The following is a 25046-nucleotide window of genomic DNA, read 5'->3' as shown; positions in this document are numbered from 1 at the left end:
GTGTCAAAGGTCCTGGTGGACACTGGAAGTGAATCTGACATTATGTATGAGCAGTGTTTCAGAAAGTTAGACCCGGCAGACCAAGCGCGGCTCGAAATTGTGAACGCACCAATCTGTGGTGTCTCAAATGAAATCATACATCCCCTAGGCCAGATTCAGTTTGAACTAACTATGGGGGATGATGAGCACAAGCGAGCCGAAGTTGTCAACTTCTTGGTCTTGCCCACCACGTCATGCCACAATATGATCCTGGGTAGGGGAACGATTGCCCAATTTAATGCTGTACCGTCGCCAGCGCATGGCGCATTGGGGATCCCTACACCAACAGGCGTAGCATTTGTTTACCGCGATCATTTGTGCGCAGTGACAAGCACGCCGCGGGAAGGGAGAATGAAACTTACAATGGCTGACAATGCGCCAGAGAAGTGGATTTTAAACCCAAAATTCCCAGAGCAAACGGTCACAATTGGCTCTACCATTTCAGACGAAACGAGATTGAGATTGAAAAAGTTGCTCACGAAATACACGTCGGTTTTCGCGTGGCAACACTCCGATATGACGGGGGTCCCGCGAAACTTGGCGCAACATTCTCTTAACACGTTTAAGTCGGTAGAGCCAATTGCTCAGAAAAAGAGAATCATGGGGGATGAAAAGGCGAAGGCCATGAATGAGCAAGTGGAGGACCTGTTGCGCGCAAACATCATCCGCCCGATTCGATACCAGACATGGGTAGCCAATCCTGTGATGGTAAAGAAAAGCAACGGGTCATGGAGAATGTGTATTGACTTCAAGGACCTCAACAAAGCATGTCCGAAAGATTGTTACCCCCTCCCAAACATCGACGCAAAGGTGGACTCCGTGGCGCCATTCAAGCTCAAATGTTTCCTGGATGCCTACAAAGGCTATCACCAGATTCAAATGGCACCACAGGATGAAGACAAGACGGCCTTCAGAACCGACAAGGGTGTTTTTTGTTACACAAAAATGCCCTTTGGTTTAAAGAATGCGGGCGCAACCTATCAGAGACTTATGGATTCGGTTTTCAGTGAACAAATCGGAAGAAATCTAGAAGTCTACGTCGATGATTTGGTGATCAAGAGCTGGGAGGAGAGACAAATGCTCAAAGACATCGAGGAAACTCTTCAGCGCCTAACGGAGGTTAACATGAAGCTCAACCCGAGCAAATGTACTTTCGGCGCAGAAGAGGGAAAATTTCTTGGTGTAATGGTCACTAAGGATGGTTTCAAGGTGAACCCTGAAAAGGTGGAAGCCATCCTTGACATGCCTTCACCATCCACCATGAAAGAGGTTCAGAAGCTGAATGGTAGATTGGTGTCAATCAACAGGTTCCTAGCGAACCACGCCAGCAAATCTACTCCATTCGTTAACACCTTGAGGAACTGTTTGAAGAAGAGCCAATTCAAGTGGACGCCTGAGGCTGAGCAAGCTTTCACTGAGATAAAAGAATGTCTCATAAAGTTGCCAGCGCTCACAGCTCCACTTCCTGGCGAAACCCTTACATTGTACCTGTCAGCTGGAGACCGCGCGATCGGCGCAGTATTATTGGTGGATCGCAAGGGGATACAAACGCCAATATACTATGTGAGTCGGGTGCTCACAGACCCTGAGACGCGCTATTCCATCATGGAAAAGTTAGTTTTGTCACTAACACACGCGTCGCGCAAGCTCCATAGATACTTCAATGGTCATCCTATTGAAGTTCTGACTGGCTACAACATCCAGCAAGTCTTGCGACGCCCTGCGCTCTCCGGAAGGCTGACAAAGTGGGCGCTGGAATTAGGTGAACACACGATCACTTATAAGCCCCGTCCAGCGATAAAGGGTCAAGTTTTGGCGGATTTCATCACGGAAATCCCAGAGGGAAAGATTGAAGAAGCTCAGCGCGAGGTAGACCCTCCGCGAGCAAATGATGAAGAAGATGTTTGGAGGCTATTCACTGATGGAGCCTCCAACAGCGAAGGGTCCGGCGTAGGCCTCAAACTGGTGGACCCTGATAATCATGAATATACTTATGCTATCAGGTTGGACTTCAAGAGTACCAACAATGAGGCTGAGTATGAAGCCCTGCTGGCTGGTCTGCGCATCGCGCGCAAGTTTGGGGTTAAAAGACTAGAGGCGCATGTTGATTCTTACTTGGTAGCTGCTCAGGTCAACGGCCTATATGACGCCAAGGAGAACACAATGCCTCTGTATCTAGAGCAGGCAAAAAAGCTCGTTGAGCAGTTTGACTTCTTCAGAATCATACACATCTCGCGCAGCGAAAACAAGTCCGCTGACGCGTTGAGTAAAATGGCATCAACTAATTTTGATCACTTTGGCAAAGATGTCAGGGTGGAAATAATGAGCAGCCCGTCAGTGCAAACGCAATCGGTCCTTGTAATTCATACAACTCCTTCATCCTGGATAACTCCAATAATGGAATTCCTGAAGGAGGGGAAGTTACCGGATGATCGCGCACAGGCGAGAAAGATAAGACACAAGGCACAGAACTATGAATTACTTGATAGTACATTATATCGGCGCTCTTATCTTGGACCGCTCATGAAATGCCTGGATGCTGAAGAAGCAACCTATGTGATTAACGAGATTCATGAAGGAATCTGTGGAATTCACGCTGGTCCGCGCATGGTGGTTGCCAAGGCGATGAGCTCAGGCTACTATTGGCCAGGCATGTACTTGGATGCGCTAAAAGAAATCCAAAAATGCAAGGCATGTCAGAGCTACGCGCCAAACACCATGCGTCCAAAGAACAACTTGATTCCAGTCACCTCCGCATGGCCTTTCCACAAATGGGCCATTGATATTGTGGGGCCCCTGCCGCAAGCGCAAGGGCGAGTGAAATTTTTGGTAGTGGCGATAGACTATTTCACAAAATGGGTTGAAGCCAAGCCACTAGCAAAAATCACAGCTGAGGCGATGAAGCAATTTATCTGGAGCCACATCATTTGCCGTTTTGGCCTTCCTATGGAAATTGTGAGCGACAATGGCAAACAATTCACTGACAGGAAGATATCAAGCTGGCTCAAAGAATTGCACATCAACCAAATCTTCACGTCCGTCTACCACCCTCAGGGGAATGGCCAAGTGGAGCGCGCGAATCAAAGTTTGCTAAATGGGCTGAAGAAAAGGTTGGAGGGAGAATCCCATTCTTGGGTCGAAGAGTTACCTAATGTCCTGTGGGCGCACAGGACATTAAGCAAAACTAGCAATGGCGAATCCCCATTCAGCCTAACCTATGGGACAGAGGCTATGATCCCAGCGGAAATTGGATGCCCATCCCATAGGGTACTCATGATGAGCAAAACTGATAACGAGCGCGAAAGAAGATTGGACCTTAACTTGCTTGAAGGGCGCAGAGAAGCGGCTATCATTAATGAAGCCAGATACAAGAAAAAGCTGGAAAAATATTATAATCAGCGCGTTAAAGAGTGCCACTTCAAGAAAAATGATTTTGTCCTTCGAAACAATGAAGCTAGTCGCGCAATACCCCCAGGAAAAATGTCCCCCAATTGGGAGGGACCTTATCAAATTTCAGAAGATTTGGGGAAAGGCGCGTACGCTTTAAAAGATTTGAATGGAAAAAAGATACCGCGAGCGTGGAACGCGGCACAACTTAGAAAATGCTTCATGTAAAAAGTTCAAATTTGTAATCAAGGCTTTTAAGCCATCATGAATGATGATTCGCGCTATCTTTCAATATTTGTCGCGCTATCTTTCAATATTTGTTCTATTACCTTTGCATACATGTTTCACACTTCCTTTATTAAATTGGAACAATATGACAACACTATATTGACTTCAAAACAAAATAAAGCGAAGTAAAACATACATGCGCGAGCCTTAGCTCAAACGCGTTAACGAGTCTTAACTCTAAAACGTCAGGGCCTTAGCCCAAACTTACGAGCCTTAGCTCAAACACGTTAATGAGTCTTAACTCTAAAAACGTCAGGGCCTTAGCCCAAAACAAAGAGCCTTAGCTCAAAACACTCACAAATATCCATCTTACATCCCGCGCAGCCTGATCATAAAAATCCTTAAACACAACTAAGGCAAAGTACATGCCATATCATGTTAAGGTCTCAGGTCGAGGCCGCGCGCGGAATCATAGTGGATATCTGAGTAACACAAGCTGACATGTAATGGCTAAACTCATACTTCCATACCGCGCGACAACGACGCGCGAAAAAGAAATAACGAAAAGTTAGCGCGCATGTCAGCATGAGCAAGATACTGCGAAAACCACAAACAAAATAGAACAGAGGTTAAGTGAATAATTTCCTTACAACCTTGTTCTTATTTTAACGTGCAAGCATATCTTATATCTATACAACCAAACATGAAGAGATGAATGGAAATGCGCAAGATATGAAAAGGAGAGAACAAGTTTCATTCCATTGGATCGAAATTTACAAGTATGATGAGTTACAAATTACAAGTATAAAAAATAAATATACAAAATTTGATGAAGGGCTTCTCAAGTCTCCACGTCGACGTCAGCCGCTTCATCACCCTCATCATCTCCCGCAGCATCTGGCGCGGTCTGCTCCTCATCCCCGAACTGACCATAGTCAAGTTCTTCCTCCTCATTGGAGTCTTCGATCACAACGGTGTCAGGAGCAGATTCTTTCGCCGCGCCAGAGCCGCTGGCAGGGGCAACATCCCCCGCGCCACCATCATCGCCACCAGCCCTCTCGCAATCATCAAGCAACTTCTTTAGCGCGCCGAGGTCGAGCTGGTCAGCAAGCGCAGCTATCTGTAAATCATTAGAAAAACATTGAGTATAAAACACTTGGAAAAATTAGTCAAGTAAAACTCATTAAAACCAAGGTACCTGCATAAGGATGGGGATGGGAGTATTCATATACTTTTCCCCCACCGCGGCCATGTCCGCGCAGGCCGCGTCGCTCTTGTAAGGGTACTCGGATGGGTTCTTCTTCAACATGCCATAGTCATACCCATCCGTAAACCCTTCAGCTCGGCCCACCAAGCGCGCGGCGGCATTGCAGTCCATCACAAGGGCTTGAAACTCGGCGGAATATTTCATCGCCAAAGCGCAGCGAGCCATGCCCTGTGACACCAGCCATTGGCGATCTTGCGCGAGGCCAGCAACAGACGTCTCGAGGGCAGGAACCTGAGAGTTTAATAACTCAACAGTTTCCTTGGTCTTTTTTAGTTCCTCCTTATCAGACGCTGCTGCCGCCAAAATTTTTTCTTTCTCCGCCTGCGCAGCACCAAGTGCTTCCTGGCTAGACGCCGCCGTCGCCAAGGCCTCATCTCTATCGGCCTGCGCGGCCGCCAATTCCCTTTTCAGGCGCGCAACCTCGCTCTCCAGTGATGATTTCTCAGTGATACTCTGGACGATAGCTTGGTCACGCGCCTCGGCCTGCTGTTCCAAGACACGCACTCTGCGCGCGTACTTGGCAACTTCGGCCTCCGCCAACTGCTGCTTCTCCCGCGCAGCTTGGAGCTCATGCCCGCGCTTGATGTATGCGGTGTTGGCACTTGCTCGGTTTTCACTGAGCTCTGCCTGGAGTTTCTCAGCTCGCGCGCGAGCATCAGACAGGTTCCAGGCGGCCACCTTAGCCTCTCGCTGGGCTTCCACAAGAGCGTCGCGTACTTTAATATAATCACGACGAAGCTCTTGGGAAGCAGCGAAGAAAGCCGACCCAGCGAAAACATGGTCGTTCAGCAAGTCCGCGCGGGTGCGCTCCTCCTGATACCTCCTTTCAGTAGGAGGCACGGCATGAGCCCAGAAGTCCTCGCATACGCCCATGGATTGAAAGGAACTCTCTTCATTAATATTCCATCTCGGGCGGTAAACGTGGTCACCTTCCTGCAAAACACAAGAAATGCTCTAAGTCATAAAACATGCTTATATGGAGGTACGCGCAGCGGACCAACAAATCAATACATACCTGCGGGGATGAAGCAGGAAAGTCAGCGCCAGCCCCACCAGAAGTCTGCGCTGCGAACACTTGCGGCATCGCAGGGCTGGCGCGGTCTCCCAAGGAGTCTTCAGCTTGAACCCCCTCGTCCTCCTCATCTTCTTCAACAGGCCTCTTCTCCTGCGACCTGGAAGTCTCTAAACCAGCCTCGCGGGGAGGGCTGCGTGCAGGAGGAGGCGAGGGAGGTCTCGACGCCGCCAGTTCGGCGCGCAATACGGTTTCCTGCTCCTTGGTAATCCCAATAAGGGGAGACTCAGCACTAGCAGGAGCAGGACCAGAACCAGCGGCGCCGGCAGCGGCGCCAGGAGTATCACCAGCAACTGTAGCGCCAGCTACAACTCCTATGAACAAATAAACAAGGAAAAATGGTTTATGACTGACTCCAAAGGGAAAAATAAAGAAGACAAGTGTGCAATACATACCTTGGCGTAATTCTGTTCGCGCGGCGAACATCGCCATAAAATTCATTCTACCCTTTTCAGAGGGTAGAACAGGGGATGCAGCCTCGGCATCTTGTGGCGCCTGTGGCTCATCTCCTACCGTCGCCGGTTCTGCAAACATTCAAAGGAGAAAAGGTTTAATAACGATTCAGCCAGATGAAGATAAGCAAAGTATACCTGTTGCAGGCGCGGCACTGCTTCTCTCTTCAGCCGCGCGAACGGAGGAGGCGACGCCCCCATACCTCAAGTGGACAGGAGGCCTGCCCACTCTCACAGGCAAGGAAGCTAAAGAAACCTTGGTGGTAAACACCTGGGTTTCCTTTGGTCCCTTCGTTTGAGCATGGGGATGAGCGACAGGGGTGTCATCTTTCTTCTGTTTCTTACTGGCCCCTGCGCCAGATTTCCCCTTAGCTTTGCGCTTTAGTAGGGGCGCCTCCTCTTCCTCCTCCTCCTCTTCCGCGAGCTCTAGCTCGTAGTTTTCAAGCGCATCTACAAAAACAACCAACAGAACTGTTAATAAGCTTGGATATTCTAAAGGAATGAGCATAAGTGCGAAGGCTTACCAGGCGCGTCACCGTCAAAGTCAAAATCCAGATCCACTGGGATGAACATGTCATCGAAGCGATCCGGGAAACCAACCTCCCCAGCGCCAAGTTCGACGGAGCCGCCCTCCACATGTTCATCATAAGCGGCAAGGATGTAATCCTTGGTGACTGCGCAAAGACAAATCAAGTGATATCAGCAAAAGAATTATATTCGCGCAGGAAAAATAAATAAACCAATGAAATAAACTTACACAACCCGTCGACTTGGATAACGGGCTCAAGCGCGCTATCAGCCCAAAGCTTACTCATGCCGACCCCAACCAGCGCCTCCTCGCAAATTTTCTTCGCGGGGGATGGTTCAGCGGTCAGTTTCTTAACCCAGGCGCCAGTTGGGTTCTTGAGGACACCCTCATTCGCAGGCGCAGAAGTGATAGAGCGCATGGTCATACGGATGGGGATCACACCGGCCCTAATGTAAAAAAACCTCTCAGACCAGTCATGAAGGCTCTTGAATGAAACAGTGGAGCACTTCACCTTCTGACTGCGAGGAATAAAAGAGATCCAATTGTCTTGGATCTTGGCCTTATAAAAATACTGAAAGCGCCGAGGAGTGGGTTCCTCGCGCTGGGATTTGCACATGAACTCAAAGTGAGTCACGCGCACGAGTCCAAACGGATGGACTTGGGATATATGAATCCCATAGAACTTCAGCAGTGCACCCACAAACCTTGTCATCGGGAGACGAAGGTTGCAGTGGGTGAAAAAGTGGCTATATAGGGATATATAGCCGGCAGGCGGGTCCGCCGCCGTTTGCCCGGACCTAGGCAACATGCAGCCAAACAGGGTGGGAAAGCCCTGAGAGGTGATGAGGTGGTCGAGATCTGCCTGCTTCAATTTGCAGGGGATTTCATTCCACCTTTTGGTGGCCTTGGTCCTCCCTACTTCCTCCGATGTGGTCTCAACAACCTTCTTCCCCTTCCCCTTTTGCTTCAATGTCGACATCACCACAGATTTCACACGGCGTCTTCGAGAGGCAACGGAGGTGATTGAAGGGCTAGACGAGTATGAACTATCAGACATACAACTGCAATAGCCGATAATCGAGGATTCGAATCGATGTAAACACTCAAATCAGAATGTGAAAGCAGAAACTTGAATTTTAGCAACAATGAAGATGAAGATAAAAATTTCCTAAGGGCCTGCTTTTATAGGCCCAGGAGAGAGAAATGTGGCAGCTGATCGGATTTCACGCGCCCCCACTCGCAGGGGCAACCCAACGAAGGCGCGACACGTGTCCCTAACAGCTGTGTGAGGGGACAAAAAGATGTAACCGACCTGCCATGGAACAGAGACGCGCCCCCACTCGCAGGTACTAACCAATGCGAGTGCGACACGTGTTCAAGACAGCTGTGTGAGGGGACGTGAAAGGCAACTGTAGCACCTCGAGCACACGAAACGTCTGACACGTTTACGGCGCACGTCATCACCAACCAACCACGTGTTTGGACCTTTCGTTTTCAACCAAATGGATAGAACTTCGCGCGACGATGGAAACAACCAAGAAAACGACAAAACCCCCTATAAAAGGACAATTCAGTGAGTCTAATATCTATCTTACCACGCTCGCGCAAGATAAGACACACATTAGACTGGGGGGGCTTGAAGAGGTATGTACCCGCCTCAACACCAAGCAAGGCGGGTCAACCCACAAGATAAAGACATTATGAAGGCACAAAGCCAAAACCCAGGCGCATGGCGCATACAAAACATGCTCAGGCATCATATGCTCGCGCATCACATATGCGCGCGGCGCATATCACATGCTCTTGCACATCACATATGCTCGCGCGTCACATATGCGCGTGGCGCACCAGCGCGCGGCGCATATCACACATGCGCATGAAATATCTGCGTGTGAGAATAAAAAGAAGACTTCGCGCATCCTCAGGATGGGCGCATATCACACGTACACATAATCAACCTCGTCCTTATCCAAATCAGGATTAGGGCAACCTTGATTGTGCACGTCAGACAATCTTCCAGAAGGCATCTTTTTAAGGAGTAAGAATATGCTGATATTGACAGCTGCCAAATGAAAGGTCGACAACTCAGCATGACACATGTGCTACCACATGATTACAACCAACGAGAAAGCGCCAGGTGTCCCAGAGGACACGTGGCGCAGTGCGATTGGAGGAGGCCAACGAGGCTGAGCCCAACCAGTGGAAACCCTAGCACTATAAATACAGCATCAACTCCACTTTGATGGGACACACACTCAATCATTGACAGTTACAAGCAGTGATATCACATTCAATCATATTGAATTATATTCACTGACAGTCAGTTACAGAAAACACACAGTCACACAATCAAGAGTATTCAGCGATTCAGCAATACTCTTGAGATTCACTGACTCACACATTATTATCTTCTCCACAAAGATACTGATTCTCACGCCGGAGGGTTACCCCAAAGAGGACCCCTCTGTCCCTTTCTGAGGGGTAAGTAACGGCGCTGTTCATTTTGTAGGTGGAAGAACACGGATCCAGAAGAACCATCGGTGAAACAGTTTAATCATACCCGAGGAAAGTAGATCTGCTACCAGCGAGTAGATCCACGTTTCTTCACAACTCTTACTATAGAAATTTCTTATGGATCACAAATTTAACTATTTCAAAATAAAAGCAAAAGCTCTCTTCAAAGAAAAAGTTTTTATTTTATTTTTTATTATATATATATATATAGAAAATTATTCAAATAAAAAACAACTGTTTTGTGAGAAGTGTGAGAAGACTTTAAAATAAAGTACACCACATAAATAGGACACTATACAATGTAAATAGAAAACTATACAACTTTTAGAAACTAATTATCTCAATCACCAGATCCTAGATCCAAAGGTCTACATCTATTTTTAAGTTTCTCACAAAATTATTATTTTTTACGTTAAGTCTACCATATATGTATTTGTGTGTCTAATTAAAAGGTTAAACTCTCAAAATCTCCATACCCAAATCCCAATGCCAACATTACATAATACGTACAACAAATAACAAAAGAGACTAACAATACAAATGTAAAGTCGGTGATGCACAATATATTCTTGATCATACATTAATCCTTGTATGAAATAATTTTGATTAATCAATTCTTGAAGTTTGATTATAAATATATTGATATACCAGATAATTTGACAAGGGAAAATATTACAAGGGACGTGTTATACAAATATCACTAGCACAATGTCCACTCATTATTGACATGGTGACATGTTATATGACCCCTATAACTTTCTTTATATAGTTGTAAAACAAAATAAGAAAAAAATAAAACAAAGTAATGATATATAAATCCATTTTAAATGATTTGAAATAATAGGAGGTTAATAGGCCTAGGCTGCTTTGCTTGCTATAAAGCCACATGGGTTTCATTATTGTGAGAAGTTCTTCTACTTCTTTCCCACAGGCAATGTGACCTTGATGATTGGTCACCTTTTTCATTTTCATACTTGTTTGTGTTTTGGATAATGAAAGCTCCTCCAATGGGACATGGTTATGAAACCACTTCAGGTGAAGGTGAATAATATTCTTTCTTGATTAATTTTCATCACTCTCTTTGTTTCTAGTCATTTTATTTGGTATATTATGAGCACAATATGTTGAATGGAGCAAAGAAAAGATTTCCAGTGATGAAACATTTAGAATTCCACATGATATATTTTTTATAAGTTTTTAATTTTATTCAGGTGCAAGGAAGGTAATGAATTCAGAGTTATGGCATGCATGTGCTGGTCCATTGGTTTCATTGCCACCTGTCGGGAGTCTGGTGGTCTACTTTCCTCAAGGTCACAGTGAGCAGGTAATTAACCAATCTTTTTAAGACCAAGTGTAACACAGAATCGCCCAAGGCGCGTTAATCATCTGAGTCAGCACCAGATGGCAACCTAGACAGGCGTTAGCATAGTAGCGCCTGGTGGCCGTTTTCCGTTAACACACTGTCTAGATAATAGTCAATAGCATCTATCTAAAGTTCTCATTCTCATACTTATTATTGTTATTATTATTTGTGATTAGGTTGCAGCATCTATGCACAAGGATACACAAAACATACCAAGCTATCCCAATCTTCCTTCTAAGCTCATTTGCATGCTTCATAATGTCACACTACATGTATGTAAATGAATCTGTAACTGTATCAGTAAGTAGAAACGATTAAAGAGTTATTTCATCACTCACTTACTTTCATTGTTTCAGGCTGATTCTGAAACTGATGAGGTGTATGCTCGGATGACTCTTCAACCTGTCGATAAAGTAAGTCGTTTTAATTTATTAAGACGTCGCGAGCAGACATTGAATTTTTGTTTTTATGAATGAAACAGTATGACCAGGAAGCCTTGCTTATTTCTGATATGGGTCTGAAGCAAAACAAGCAGCCTACTGAGTTCTTCTGCAAGACTCTTACAGCTAGTGACACTAGCACCCATGGTGGATTCTCTGTTCCTCGTCGAGCTGCTGAAAAGATTTTCCCGCCTTTGGTAATTAATTCACATGTTTCATAAGTCGTGACTATATATATGCACATCGCTCACCTCGTTTAATTTGTAGGATTTCTCTATGCAACCTCCAGCTCAAGAGTTGGCTGCTAGAGATTTGCATCATCAGTCTTGGACTTTCCGACATATTTACCGAGGTTTGTTGTTTTAAATCCAAGAGTTTCTTCTACCATATTTGTGTGTTCTCTAAATAGTTATTTAAATTTCAGGGCAACCCAAGAGGCATCTACTAACTACAGGATGGAGCATCTTTGTGAGCTCTAAAAGGCTTTTTGCTGGCGACGCTGTCGTTTTCGAAGGTGTGACTTTGGTTACTACAATTTATTACTATAATGTTATTTGATTTTATTTTGTAATATATAGTTGATTAGTAAAACATAATACGCGATCAAGGGGTTTTCTTAGTTCTAACTGATGCGAATGATTGTAGAGACGAGAAATCACAGCTTATGTTAGGAGTTCGACGTGCCAACAGACAACAATCTGCTCTCTCATCTTCGGTTATATCCAGTGACAGCATGCACATTGGAATCCTTGCGGCTGCTGCTCATGCTGCGGCAAACAGCAGCCTATTCACCGTTTATTACAATCCTAGGTATCATAGATGAAAATTTTGATATTATTTGATTTATTAACAAAATATTAAAAGTAAGAATGTTAAACTGGCAGGGCGAGTCCGGCTGAGTTTGTGATACCTCTAGCCAAGTACAACAAAGCAATGTATTGTCAAGTTTCATTGGGCATGCGGTTTAGAATGATGTTTGAGACTCAAGAGTCGGGTGTGCGTAGATACATGGGAACAATAACGGGTATCAGCAATCTAGATCCTGCCAGGTGGAAGAACTCACAATGGCGTAGTCTTCAGGTGGGATGGGATGAGTCAGCAGCTGATGAGCGTCCTAGTCGTGTTTCAATATGGGAAATTGAGCCCGTTGTGACTCCGTTTTACATGTGTCCATCTCCATTTTTCAGACAAAAGTTTCATCAACAATCAGGTAATTTATAATATGGTAAAATACTGAATTAATTATTATGGAATAATGCATTACAATATATAAAGAACGAAATGCAAACCTTAGATACTTAATGGTCCCGTAGGCTCATAATAATAAACCTAATATCCAATGGTTTTGCAGACATTGATGCTGAGATAGAAAATGCTTATAAACGAACGATGGCCATGCCTTGGCTTGAAGATACGGGGATGAAAGACGGGTTGAGTCTGGTCCAATGGATGAACATGCAGCAGCAACAGAATCAACCGAATATTCTTTCTTCAAATTCTCTAACCTTTGAAGATCCCTCCAAGCTATTAAGCTTTCAATCACACTCCAACAAACCAAGCCAACTTCTCTCTCAATCATGGCCCCACCAACACCAACGAAAACCTATATACAAGCAGCAACAACATCAAAAACCGCAACCGCAACAAAGCACACAATCTCAGCAACAAATTAGTGGTACAACTTCATTTCAACCTTTGTTCATGGAACAACAACATCAGCAAATGCAGCTACAACATAACATGTCACTCTCAGAGCAACAACAAACGCTGCAGATACTACAAAAAGTACAACAACAACAACAACAACATATGTTCTCATCACTAGAGCCCATACAACAGTCACAAATTCAGCAACTCAAACAACAAGTTAGCGGTAATAGCTTGTCAACATCCACACTTGTACAATCAAACCAACAACATAGTCAATACAAACCACTAAGAGTTCTACCTCCCGGTGATGATAACGTTCCCTCGTGTTCCACATCCCCTTCAACAAACAACTGTCAACTAACTCCAACAAATTTCCGGATCAAGAACCAACAAGCTCCATCTATCTTAGGCGACGATTCCGTGGCTTCCAAATTTCTTCCAAGTCAAAGTAAATCGGATGCAAGAATCAAGTATGAGGTGTCGCACTTGAAACTACCCGAGCAACCTAAAGACAAAGGCGTTGCTACTGAATTTACCACATCAGTAACATCATACTGTTTGGATGACTATGTTGGTACCTTGCCACAAAACTTCAACATCCCAAACTTTGGGGCTAATATTGATAGCCTGCCACCCGATGCTTTGTTGTCCCGTGGTTTTGATTCTGAAAACATGATGTCAAATTATCCTGGTGGCCATGACACCGAATTTTCCGCTGCTGGTCCACGGTCATTTGGAATGCCTGATATGGATTTCAAACCAAACGACAATGTTGCTGCTGCGGATGCTGGTGTTTTGGGAAATGCATTGTGTCGTAGGCAAACTCAACAACGCATGAGAACATACACAAAGGTAACATGTCCCTTTAATATACATCATTAGACTAGCTTGTTGTACAAGTCTGGCACATAATATCAATTCGTTGTATGTTTAGGTTCAAAAACGTGGATCAGTAGGAAGAACGATTGATGTGACACGCTACAAGGGTTATGACGAGCTGAGGCAAGATCTGGCTCGAATGTTCGGTATTGAAGGCGAGCTAGAAGACGCGCAGTGGAAACTTGTATATGTTGATCATGAGAATGACATCTTGCTAGTTGGTGATGACCCATGGGAGTAAGCGTCTTCTCAAACAAAAACATTAGCGTTTTAGTTGATATGTATATATATTTTTTGTTGACTTTGAGGTTGTTACAGGGAGTTTGTTATCTGTGTGCAAAGCATAAAGATTCTGTCATATTCAGAAGTACAAAAGATGAGCTTGGATGGTGATTTAAGTAACGTACCCGTGCCTAATCAAGCTTCGAGTGGGACTGATGGTGGGAACCCATGGAGAGGAGCTGCATCTTTTAAAAGGTAATCTGATTCTTGCATACACAAAAGCTAGCATATATAGCGTCACCAACAATATATTCGAAGGTCCGATTGCTTGTTTGTGCTTGAGGATAACTCCTTGACAATATAGTGTAGAAACAGAAGTTGTTGTATAACATAACTAATAGAGGTGATGCATTTCACTTGTAAATGTTTTAATTCTTGAGAATTTATATCATCAGAAAGTTAGGCTCCAAGCTCATAACTTGTTTCTGAAAGATGGTTATATCTTCATAACACTTGATAACTGTATAGCATGGGATGCGAATCGCGTACTAGCATTGTCTTATGATTCTTTAATTCAACTGAAGGAGGTTAAAGATTAATATATAATTGAATTTTGTAACTTTATATTTTAAACACGTAAATAAGGACATAGCATACATTAAGGCTTTTCAACTTAAGTCAAGATTATCTCACTAGTTTGGTTCGTTTAACCACTAGGCAATATGGTCTTGGCGTTTGAATTTCAACCAAAAGCCCAATATGCTATACAGCTCTGGCCCAATACTACTTAATTTTCGATCCAACTGAGGCAGCTATATCTAGAGGTGCACAAAAAAATCGAACCCGGAACCGGACACAAAAAAAACCCGAAATCGGTTTTCTTTATACCCTGGTTTTTAATACCCGAACCCGACCCTACCCGTAAGGTACATATAGGGTATGCATTTCAGTACTTAAACTCGTACCCGTACCGGACCCGATTTGTACAGGTAATTAATACCCGAAAACCGAAACCGGAACCGGTTCCATACCCAGAATCGTGTGTTTCCAATACTCGAAACCGGGTTTTTTCAAATACCCGATCTATATCCGAAAAATACCTGAAATATACCCTGACCCATAAAAAGTGCAACCCCTTAAAAATCAAATCTATACCTGAAAAAAACAGGAAAAACCCGAAGAAAGGATTTTTCATTACCCGAAAATAGGGTATTCAAATACCGGTTTTAGAATACCGGAGCAGAACCCCATACATAGGGTATGGTTTTTAGAGACAATATCGGACCCGAAACCGCCCGGGTATTGCAAATACTCGATTTTCCAATACCCGGTCATACTTGTACCCAGTTTCATACCCGAAACCGGGCATTTGAAAAACCCGATTTGTGCATCTCTAGATACAGCCCACCGGTGCACAAATTGTGTTTTTGGTTCATACATGTCCGATTAAAACGGGATTAGGTAAGTTCCAAGAGAGTCCAACGGTCTTAATGGAACCGGTTCGGGTTTCAATCAGGTTCTTTTAGGGGGGAACGGATCGGGTTTGATAGGTTTGAAACCGGGTTTTAACCGGTTCAAGTCGGGTTTGAAACCAGGTTTCAAACCGTTTTAAGATACAGGTTAGTCAATCCTACGGATCCGGTCGGGTACAAACCGGATTCTCTTAAATAAGTTTCGAAATCAAGTTAGTCCCAACCCGGTTTTTTTTGCAACTTTGGAGGTAGCAACAGAAAGTGGATTGTAAAATTAAGTTTTTGGATGATTTATCTTTGTTTTTAATCTATTATTATATTGTTTCATCTAATTCAATAACACCGAATATCTTTTGTGTTATTAAGGTTAGATGAACTATATTGGAAGTTAACCAAATGAAATCATAGCATAAATCCATGTTTTAATGGTCTAGTGGTAGTGGGTACAAATCTTTGCAAATGTAAGCTTAAGGGATTTTAGATGGAAATAAATTTTATTTTTTTTTTGAAAAAAAGAATAAATTGTAGTTTACAAAACAATTTTACAAGACAATTTAATGCTCAAATTATAGCACTGCCTTGCTGGCTCGTTAACTTCAAGTCCACCCCCGAACTGAAGAAGAGTTAGTTCGGCACGCTCGATAATCACCCCTAGAATCAGTGGAGTTAAGATCTACTTATGCTCAAGTGTTAGCTATTATATAATTAGATGTGTTTTGATTTTACTTCTCTTTTTAAACAAAATTTAAAGTTGTTGGAAGCACATTTTGTAAATAGAAACCTTAGGTGAAATACAAAATACTCAAGTATATAAAATACTTTAAAATACCACGTAAACCTATATATACACTCTGTAACAATTCAAGTAAATATGTCATGATAATGTCCGTTTTGCTTCCAAGGGGTCGCCCATCCATGAACTCATGATTTTGTTTTCACTCGACGAAATACTATCCTAAGCAGAAACGAGTTATGATAGAGAAGGCTTCAAGCCTCTAACAAGGAGCACTTCATTCTCCTTCTCAACCAATGTGAGACCCCCCCGCCCCCCCTAAAAAAAAAAAAAAAAAAACTTTAAGGATCCCAACTTCCTTGCTATCACACCGGCATGACCACTAGCTTTGCAAGCTTTTCTAAGGTCTCAAGTTAACCTTGCCAAAATACTGTCCACTTTGCCCTCGTTTGATTATCCATTTAGAAGCTCACAGTTTTGTTTTTACCTGAGGAATTGCTCGCCCGGGCAACACGTGTCTTGGCAGAGAAGGTTTACATCTCGATGTTAAACTCTAAAGCTTCCTTATATAAAGAAAACAGCATCCACAAGCAAAAAGTTTGATTCCTCGGTCGTCTAACCAATTATTAAAGGTTGTTTAGTGTTGTTCAAGAAATTAGGAGCAAAGGAAGGAGTATCGATTAAGTATACGAGTCATAATTGTGGAAGTAAATATGAATAGCTAAACTTGTGTATCATCTAGATTTAGATAAATTTTAACCAAATATGACACACTAGTTTGATCCTTGTTACGGGAATTTATTTAAGTTTTTATTTTTAATCATTTTGCTATTTTATGAAGATTTATTATATTTTTTAACGTAGTTTTAATTTTGATACATATATAGTAGTTTGTTATTATATTTTTTTTGCGTTTGGGTATTTTCAATTGAGATGTGTAGATTTTTTAGATTTTTAACGAACAAAAATACACGAACACGAACATGTTGATTTTTTTAAATGAACAAACATGAACACAAATATTTGTCTAATGAAAAAGTGGACGTTGATGTAGTTGACGATGGCGGGTAGTATTGGAAGTTAACCGGAGATGAAGATGATAGACCAACAATGGAGAACATGTAAAGAAGATAAATTAAATTAGGGTTTGAGGATGAAAGTATTTACCAATAAATAAAATCTTATAACATATTTGAGAGCTATTAGGGTTTGGTAAGACCCATAACCCGTGGAAATTATTCTTTGATGATTAAGGGGTTATTTCACAAATAAATGAGATGTTATAACCCGTTTACGGGTTATCCGGGTTTGGTGAGACCCATGACCCGCGAAAATTATTGTTTAATTATGAAAGAGTTTCACAAATAAATGAGATGTTATAACCCATTTAAAGGCTATCTGGGTTTGGTAAGACTCATACCCGCGATTTCGGGTCAAATGCATGAGAAGCCTCCATTTAAAAATCAAGCAATCTGGTGGCTCTAGAGAATATGGGGGACAACCTGAGAGCGACACATAGGATTTCATGGTAAACAATTATATAGATAGTTAGATTTAATTGTTTTTGATTGAGGACATAATTTTGCCTTAGTAAACTATTGATTTGGTTTATTAATTATCATGGTGTTCATATATGCTTATTATTGTAGTTGTCTATTTGAATTGATCTTGCTAGTAGACACACTCTCCGGGGTTAGATTAATTGTTCTTAAGTTGTATGATCTTGGTCATGCAATTTAGGGCTAATACTAGATTTAATACTTGATAATTAATTGAACTATTAGTCAAATAAGTATCCTACCTAAGGATTATATTTGAATAAATAGGTCTAAAAGATAATTGGGATCTTTTCGTTCTTTGATTGATTATTAGTAACTTGTGACATGAAGGTGATATAAGTACCTTATAAGTGAATGTTATATGTCAACAAGTGTTTAGTGTGTGTCTGTACCGTCTAGCCTTCTTAGTTTTATAGGATTACAAGCTCCACATGGATCTAATACATTTTAGCATTCCAAATCAACTGTTATTGGTACTTTTATCATAATGAACCCTAGGTTAGCCAGGTGTTGGGGTGTTGGTTCCTGTATTAAGTGTAACATCCTGAACATTTCGGTCCAATTTAACAAGTTTAAAAGGTGAATGACCATTTTTTAATTGTGGCAACCAAGGCCTAATATGTAAATAAGCAAAACTCGGATTAGACGGACCGTATGAAAGGTTATCCGGTTCATACAATGCATAACTTATGCGTTAAAGAAATTTATACATACGGACCGTACTACCCCTTACTATTTGAGACGGGGCTTCAAATTTAGCTGCAAAGTTTTGATTAAACTGACCGTCTAATTTATGATGGTTTGTATGACTGCTGAGTCATCAAAGGATTTGACACCTAGGCTATAAATGTGTTAAACCCGTATTCTTGATTATCCAGAACATGTTGGGTATGAATAGCATGCATGAGAACATCCATATTAATCACAAATCATCATCATCATCTATCATAATCAAACCCAAAGCTCCAAATTTGTGTTCTTGAAGTTCCTTGGTGTACTTGATTAAAATCTTTCATCCAATAAGGTGCTCCAGCTACAAGCAATCTCTGACCACCCATCCTAGAAGTATTAGAAGCTCTCTCAACTTGTTACTATGTTCAAGGATTGTTTAACAACAAGGTCAACATGTTCTAGAGCTCGTTAAGTTCTTTTTCACCCGTTAAAGCTGCAAACGTGATTACGGGAATCAAACCTTGCCAAAATCACGCTGAAATAATGCTAAGAACTAGTATAAGTCATATAGGAAGCTTAGAATCAATAAGCGGGCGTAGGAACGATGTTCAAATTAACTTTTACATAAACATACATCTGTAGATGGTTATATAGTTTGTCTAAGCATTCAGACGGACTTTATAAGTTGAGAGGCTTGATGTTGTGTTGAGAGTATAGGTTGATTGAGAAATTTGGGATTAGAAGACAGGGGAGGCTATGTTGGTTTTATAGAAACTATTTGATATTAATTAAAAATTATAATTAAGTTTAAATATATACTACTTAAGAATTATATAGATGTGTGTGTGTGTGAAGACCTACTGTTAAAATCCAGAAAAAATATGTAAAAACATTTAATAGCTTAGAATGATACTATGTAGCCGATGTTCACAATGGATTGATTGCCTTCTTAGCAGCAAAGAACTAGTCATTCCAGTTCTATACACGTGGCTAGCCTTTATTGGTTGGATATAGAGGATGATTGTTGTTTAACTTGTATGGTCTATAAGTCAGAACTAAATAATGAGCGACATAAAAAATAGGCTGAAAGGAAATAGACGCCGACTGTTAGATAAACAATTTGTTTTAAGCAATGTTTTCAGACCCGAACCGGACATGACCCGAACGACATACCGGGTCACTGGTCAGACAGGCTCGGGAGGTCGGACCGAACATTAACCTAGATAACATCTAAAATAATATAAATATATATTGTATCTTTGTACTAGATGAAAAGTAAATAAAAATTAAGAATTTGTGTTAACCATCTTTTAACGATTGTCATAAGTTGAATAGTTAAAGTTAAATATTCCATTTTGATAGTATGTAGCATGTAGGGATACCAGAGTCTTTCCTTTTTTTCATGGCAAGTTGTCAACAATCCGTTTAAGTTCTAAATGAACAAGCCTTACACATATATATATATATTGGGCTAAGCCAACTTGACTATGTTACTTACTATCACCCCACTTAACCCATCCATTAGCCACTACCACCAAGACCTATTCTTTCTTATTATTTACATCAGCCTCCACATAGATCCAGCCACCATGTGCAAGAATTTCTTGGTAACGATCCAAGGTAGAGAGCGCGATTAAGATATCGAAGAGTCTAAGGGTTAGATTTTAGATGGATTTTGATTATTTTTTTATTAAAATTTAAAAACAAAATTTGTTTTAGCGGTTAAATCGGAGGGTCACCGAGTTCGGTCCAACTGCCAATCGCAAAAACCGGCTGAGTTTTTAGAAAACAGGCTAAGTGCTGCAAAACCAGACCGGCATGCTTAATGGGTCCCGGTCCGGGTTTTAAAATACTAGTTTTAAGCTACCACTCCAGTAGCCATTGGATCTAGGTGGCTAATTCTGTTGAGTGGCTGGATAAATATATCCATTAGATATTGGTGTTGCCCTTTGATCGGCTTCCATGCGGATTATGTTGTGTATTAAGTGAGTTTTAATACAGGCTGAATTCTATCCGTCTTAGGCGACACTTGCTATTTGTCATATATTGATTGACCATGTTTGAATATGTTTATTTAAGATAGCTTAATATTATGGATAGTGGTTTAACTAAAAAGTAAAAAACATAATAACATGTCACTGTCACTGTCACTGTCACTGTCACATGGGCATAGGGCTTTTACTAACTTTTCACTCAAAAACACGTAATGATTTTACTGAAAAAATAATTATTAAACATTTTTTATATTGTGAGTGGATAGTTTGATTGCTTGGAAGAAACCTTAGCCCCACCTAGTTTGATTGGCGCCCCCGACCACCACTACACATGATCCAATGTAAATGCTTATTATGATATTGATTTTATCGGTCAAATCTCTTAATATGACCTAAATATAAATGTATAAGATTGGTGTATTATTTAAATACAATTTGATAATATCTCATGTGAATTGTAGAGATAGTATCTCCTAATTTAGTGATCCCGTTGTATCTATATATTGTGAAAATAATCAGAAAGAGGCAAGGAACTTTATGTGAATATCCATCTTTACATGGTACCAGAGCCATAAAAGCGTAAAAGAATACTCTTGCAAAAAACGCAAGATTGACAAATGTTTGTGTTACTCTTAACATATGAAATTGAAGTATAGGTCTTCAACTTATTTAATAACTCATATCCAGAATGACCGAGAATATGATGCCAAAGATCTTGTGAACTAGCAGCAAAAACGGAGGGAGTGGCGAGGCTTGAAATTGTAGACGGTAGAAGGTGATATAAATCACCGCTATTGTCGCACCGAAGGATAGGAACCTGGATCTTGTAATCCTTCACAAGAAATCAAAATGATCAAACTCACTGAAAATGCAATTACTGATTGTTAGGCTACACGCGGAATTAGATATTTTATTAGTTTAGGTGCGTAAAGAAAACCATTTAGGTTAAGTGGAGGGAATGGCGGTGAAAGGGTTTGGTTGCCATATTGTTTATGGGAATGTTGTAAGGCCCCGGTCCCGGTGCCCTACTTTAGCATTGAATTTACTCATAAACACAGTTCTAAATATAAGAGTAAATTAAAACTTTTCGTGGAATAAACAAAAGGTCAACTATTTATTACATAAGTCTTAAAATTTAAACAATATAAAACATGTATTTAAGTTTAAACATCATAAATTTAAGTCTTCAGATGCCAACTTCTTTATTCTTTTGCCATGTGTTCTCTTAAAGCCAACTGTCTCATCATACTCACATGCGTGCATATTAAAAGTAAGCTACACTGATTGAGTTCTAGTTCATCAAGCAACATACATTACTTTTACATACTTCATACTTAACTTGCTTTACTTTATTTTGTACGTACACAAGTACATACATTCATTTTAACTTCCATACTTTTATTCTTTCTTACTTTCATACCTTCATATTTTATCTTACTTTTATATACATACTTATACACTTTAAAGAGTCTTTCGCCCTATAACCTCACAGATATTATTAGGGCTTGTCACCCTCCTTTCACAAATATAATTAGGGTCTGTCACCCTTTTACCATACATACCTTTCTTTATATATATATAAATATATATGTGTGTGTGTATATTTATATACTTTCATACATACTCTTAACCTTTTTCTATATCATCCATACATCATTTATAAAACATTCACATATCATAACTTACCACTTAAGGTAAGTGTATTAACTAATCACATCGAGTATGCACACAGCCCCGAAAACATAACAAAGAAATGGGGCTAGAAACTAACATGTGTCATGTTCTTCTCTAAGTTAATGGTAATACCCTTCCTTAGTTGTGCATGGCTAACTGTGTAATAATTATACGTATAAATTAACTACTTCTACTATATCATACATCTAGGTTAGTGAAACCTCTAGCTAACGGGGTTCCGGGGCAGCGCCCCTAGTAGCGAGGTCTAGAGGAGGCAGCCCCTAGCAGGGTCCAAGGGTCAGAGCCAATCAAATCAGGGTCAAGTCCAAGAGGAAAAAAATTATTTTCCTTAATAGTCCTTTACTAAACATCAGAAAACTGACTTTCCATGATTCTGGGTCAAGTCCAAACCAATCGACTCGAGTATGAAATTCTAATCGAAAACTGAAGTGCAAACCAATCGAATCAAGTTTTCAAACCAATAGAATCGAGTTTCAATTCGATTCGATTCATTTCTAATTTGATTTGATTCGTTTTCCAGTTCGATTCGATTCGCTCTTCCAATTCAATTCGAATCGTTTCCAGTTCGATTTGATCGTTTTCCAAACGAATCGAGTTTCTTCCTGAACTCGATTCAAACATGGTTTTTCGTTTATTTTCAATCTAATCACTTCCTTACATCCAGTTATGCCCGTTTTACTGATAAAACGAGTTCCAGGCCATAACAACTTCGTTAACTCATTCATAACGGTCCAAACGTCACTCGTTTGTCCCCTTTCATTCCAAACAACTTGTTTATGTTCAAGTTTACATTTTTCTTACATAATAAGACCCAATTTGCCTTAGTATCAAATCTTAGGGCAAACTGACCTCAAAAACTTAACCTTTAACTTAAAACGTACCTTTTTTGTTCACTCCAAGCTTCGGGTTTGATTTAACATGTGAATCTAGATGTGTTTCTTGCTTGTATGACGAAGATCTAAGACAAACTCTTCTTAGTTCGATTCGGATCTGAGCCGAAATGGAATAAGAGTGTTTGTGTGTGTTTTTAAGTGTGTGGAGGAGGCTGGATGAATGAAATGAAGGTTTTAGGGAGGTTTAAGGTGTTTATGTACCCCTAAGTCCATGGACTTAAGACCTATCACCATCCCTTATTCCATATTTTATTTTCCAAGACCACACTTTATTATTTTAATTTAACTTAACTATATAATAACACACTATTAATTAAACAAAATTCTTTTATTTATTATTGTCAAAAGTAGGATGTTACAAATGGTCTAGCCATTACCAGCGATAATATTATGAGAATGTCATTATTCAAAAATATTGAAAATTTCTCGGATTGCTTTACATGAGTAGTAGCTCCGGTGTCCATCTGTATAAAGCCTACTCGATGTTGGTGGGGTGTAAGCTATATAGTGAGCTTGATTGGTCTCGACCCAAGTATGCCATTACTAGACTGGTTAGGAAACGGGTTTTGGGCCATTGGATATGGGTAAGGGGGGAATGAGCCATGTTTTTTATTGGGCTAAGGGGAGCCATATGAGGTATCGGGCTCCTGGTTCAAAACTATGAGCCTGATGTTACCAACGAGATGGGTTTTGCCCTGCTTGTCGCATGTATCCAAAATCATTCCTTACCCAAAGAGCCTTGACCATGCCCACGACCACGAGATCTACCTCAATCACGGTCACGATAATAATCAGCAGAGGCATGGGTGAATTGTCATTACCGGATTGTGATGTTTTGGTGGTGCTAATGTGCAAAGCCATTTCGGCAGCTTTGGTTGTTTCCTCGAGTATCAAATGTGATTAGGCAGCATAAAAATTGAGTAAAGGTTGGGTATTCTGAGAATAGTGGCAAACGAGGCATTGACTTAATTAAGTATAGTAATTAATTGGATTATCAAGTCCTTTTCGGTCATCAGTATGCCTACGTTGGCTAGTTGATCAGACAAATTCTTGAGTTCTTGCCAGTAGGCTGAGGTAATAAGGTTGTGGATTGGGGTTGAGTGTGATGCCATACAGAGGGTGTGAAGACTTGCTAAGGAATTCATAGGTAGGTAGGGGTGTAGTGGTATTAGCAACCGGAAGATTGTTTCGTCAAAGACGACGTGACGAGAAATAATTATTTGATTAGTTTGTAAGTTTAGACACTTGTATCCTTGGTTATTTGTTGAAAACCCAAGGAAAACACACGGGGTGGATCCGTTGGCTAGTTTATGAATCGTGGTAGATGGAATAGAGGGTAGCGTAGACATCTGAACATGCGCAAGTGATCATAAGTGGGTGAGCGGTGATAAGGAGACGGGTAGGTGATTGATGTGAAGTTTATAAACCTGGAAGGATATTTAAGAGATAAGTGGTCATCTCTGTCACACCCCAACTGACAACGGAATATGCCAGATCGTGATTGATTGCTGAGTAGCTCATAAAAAACTAGCATTATTAAACTTCGATATCTAATTATTTTAATTCATAAACACCAAAGTTCATCACCATTCAAATCAAACAAACGTTCAGCAATTCAAACAAAAATAACCATCATCCAATATAAGTATCTCGCAATATGCGTTAAAAATAAGAGATATTGATTTTTACAGCTACCTCGTCTTTCTGAAAATAGAGATGGTGCAGAGGTGTTTAAAGACGATGATAAACATGGAGATTGTGCACCGTGGAGAGATGATGAAGATGGTGCTCGCCGAAACCTGTAACTCGTTTTTCGGCGAGCAGATGATTCTAGAAGGTGGTTGGGTGAGACACTGGTGGTGGCGGAGAGGTGGGCGTTGTGGTTGTTGTGACGGTGGGCGGTGAAATGATGGAATTGGTGCTCACTGAAAACCTGCATCTCGTTTTTCCGGCAAGCAAATGATTACCTCGAATTGCTGCTCTATT

At 41.2% G+C, this 25046-nt stretch overlaps 1 pseudogene across 1 annotated transcript; it reads left to right on the top strand.

The window, feature by feature from the left end:
- Positions 1 to 10452: 10452 nt before the first annotated feature.
- On the top strand, positions 10453 to 14310 carry LOC143596276 (auxin response factor 19-like; annotated as a pseudogene). The gene is made up of 12 exons (XR_013146675.1): positions 10453 to 10529; positions 10700 to 10812; positions 11028 to 11123; positions 11208 to 11264; positions 11333 to 11488; positions 11559 to 11643; positions 11716 to 11868; positions 11912 to 12101; positions 12176 to 12501; positions 12643 to 13793; positions 13876 to 14057; positions 14139 to 14310. The product of XR_013146675.1 is annotated as an auxin response factor 19-like (transcript).
- Positions 14311 to 25046: the final 10736 nt, after the last annotated feature.

Source organism: Bidens hawaiensis, unplaced genomic scaffold (genome assembly GCF_021521415.1).
Source record: "Bidens hawaiensis isolate Kalapana, Puna unplaced genomic scaffold, B.hawaiensis_p1.1 tig00046196_1, whole genome shotgun sequence".
Lineage (NCBI taxonomy): Eukaryota > Viridiplantae > Streptophyta > Magnoliopsida > Asterales > Asteraceae > Bidens > Bidens hawaiensis.
Note: the sequence above shows the minus strand (reverse complement) of the source record. Positions and strands in the feature narration are given on the sequence as shown.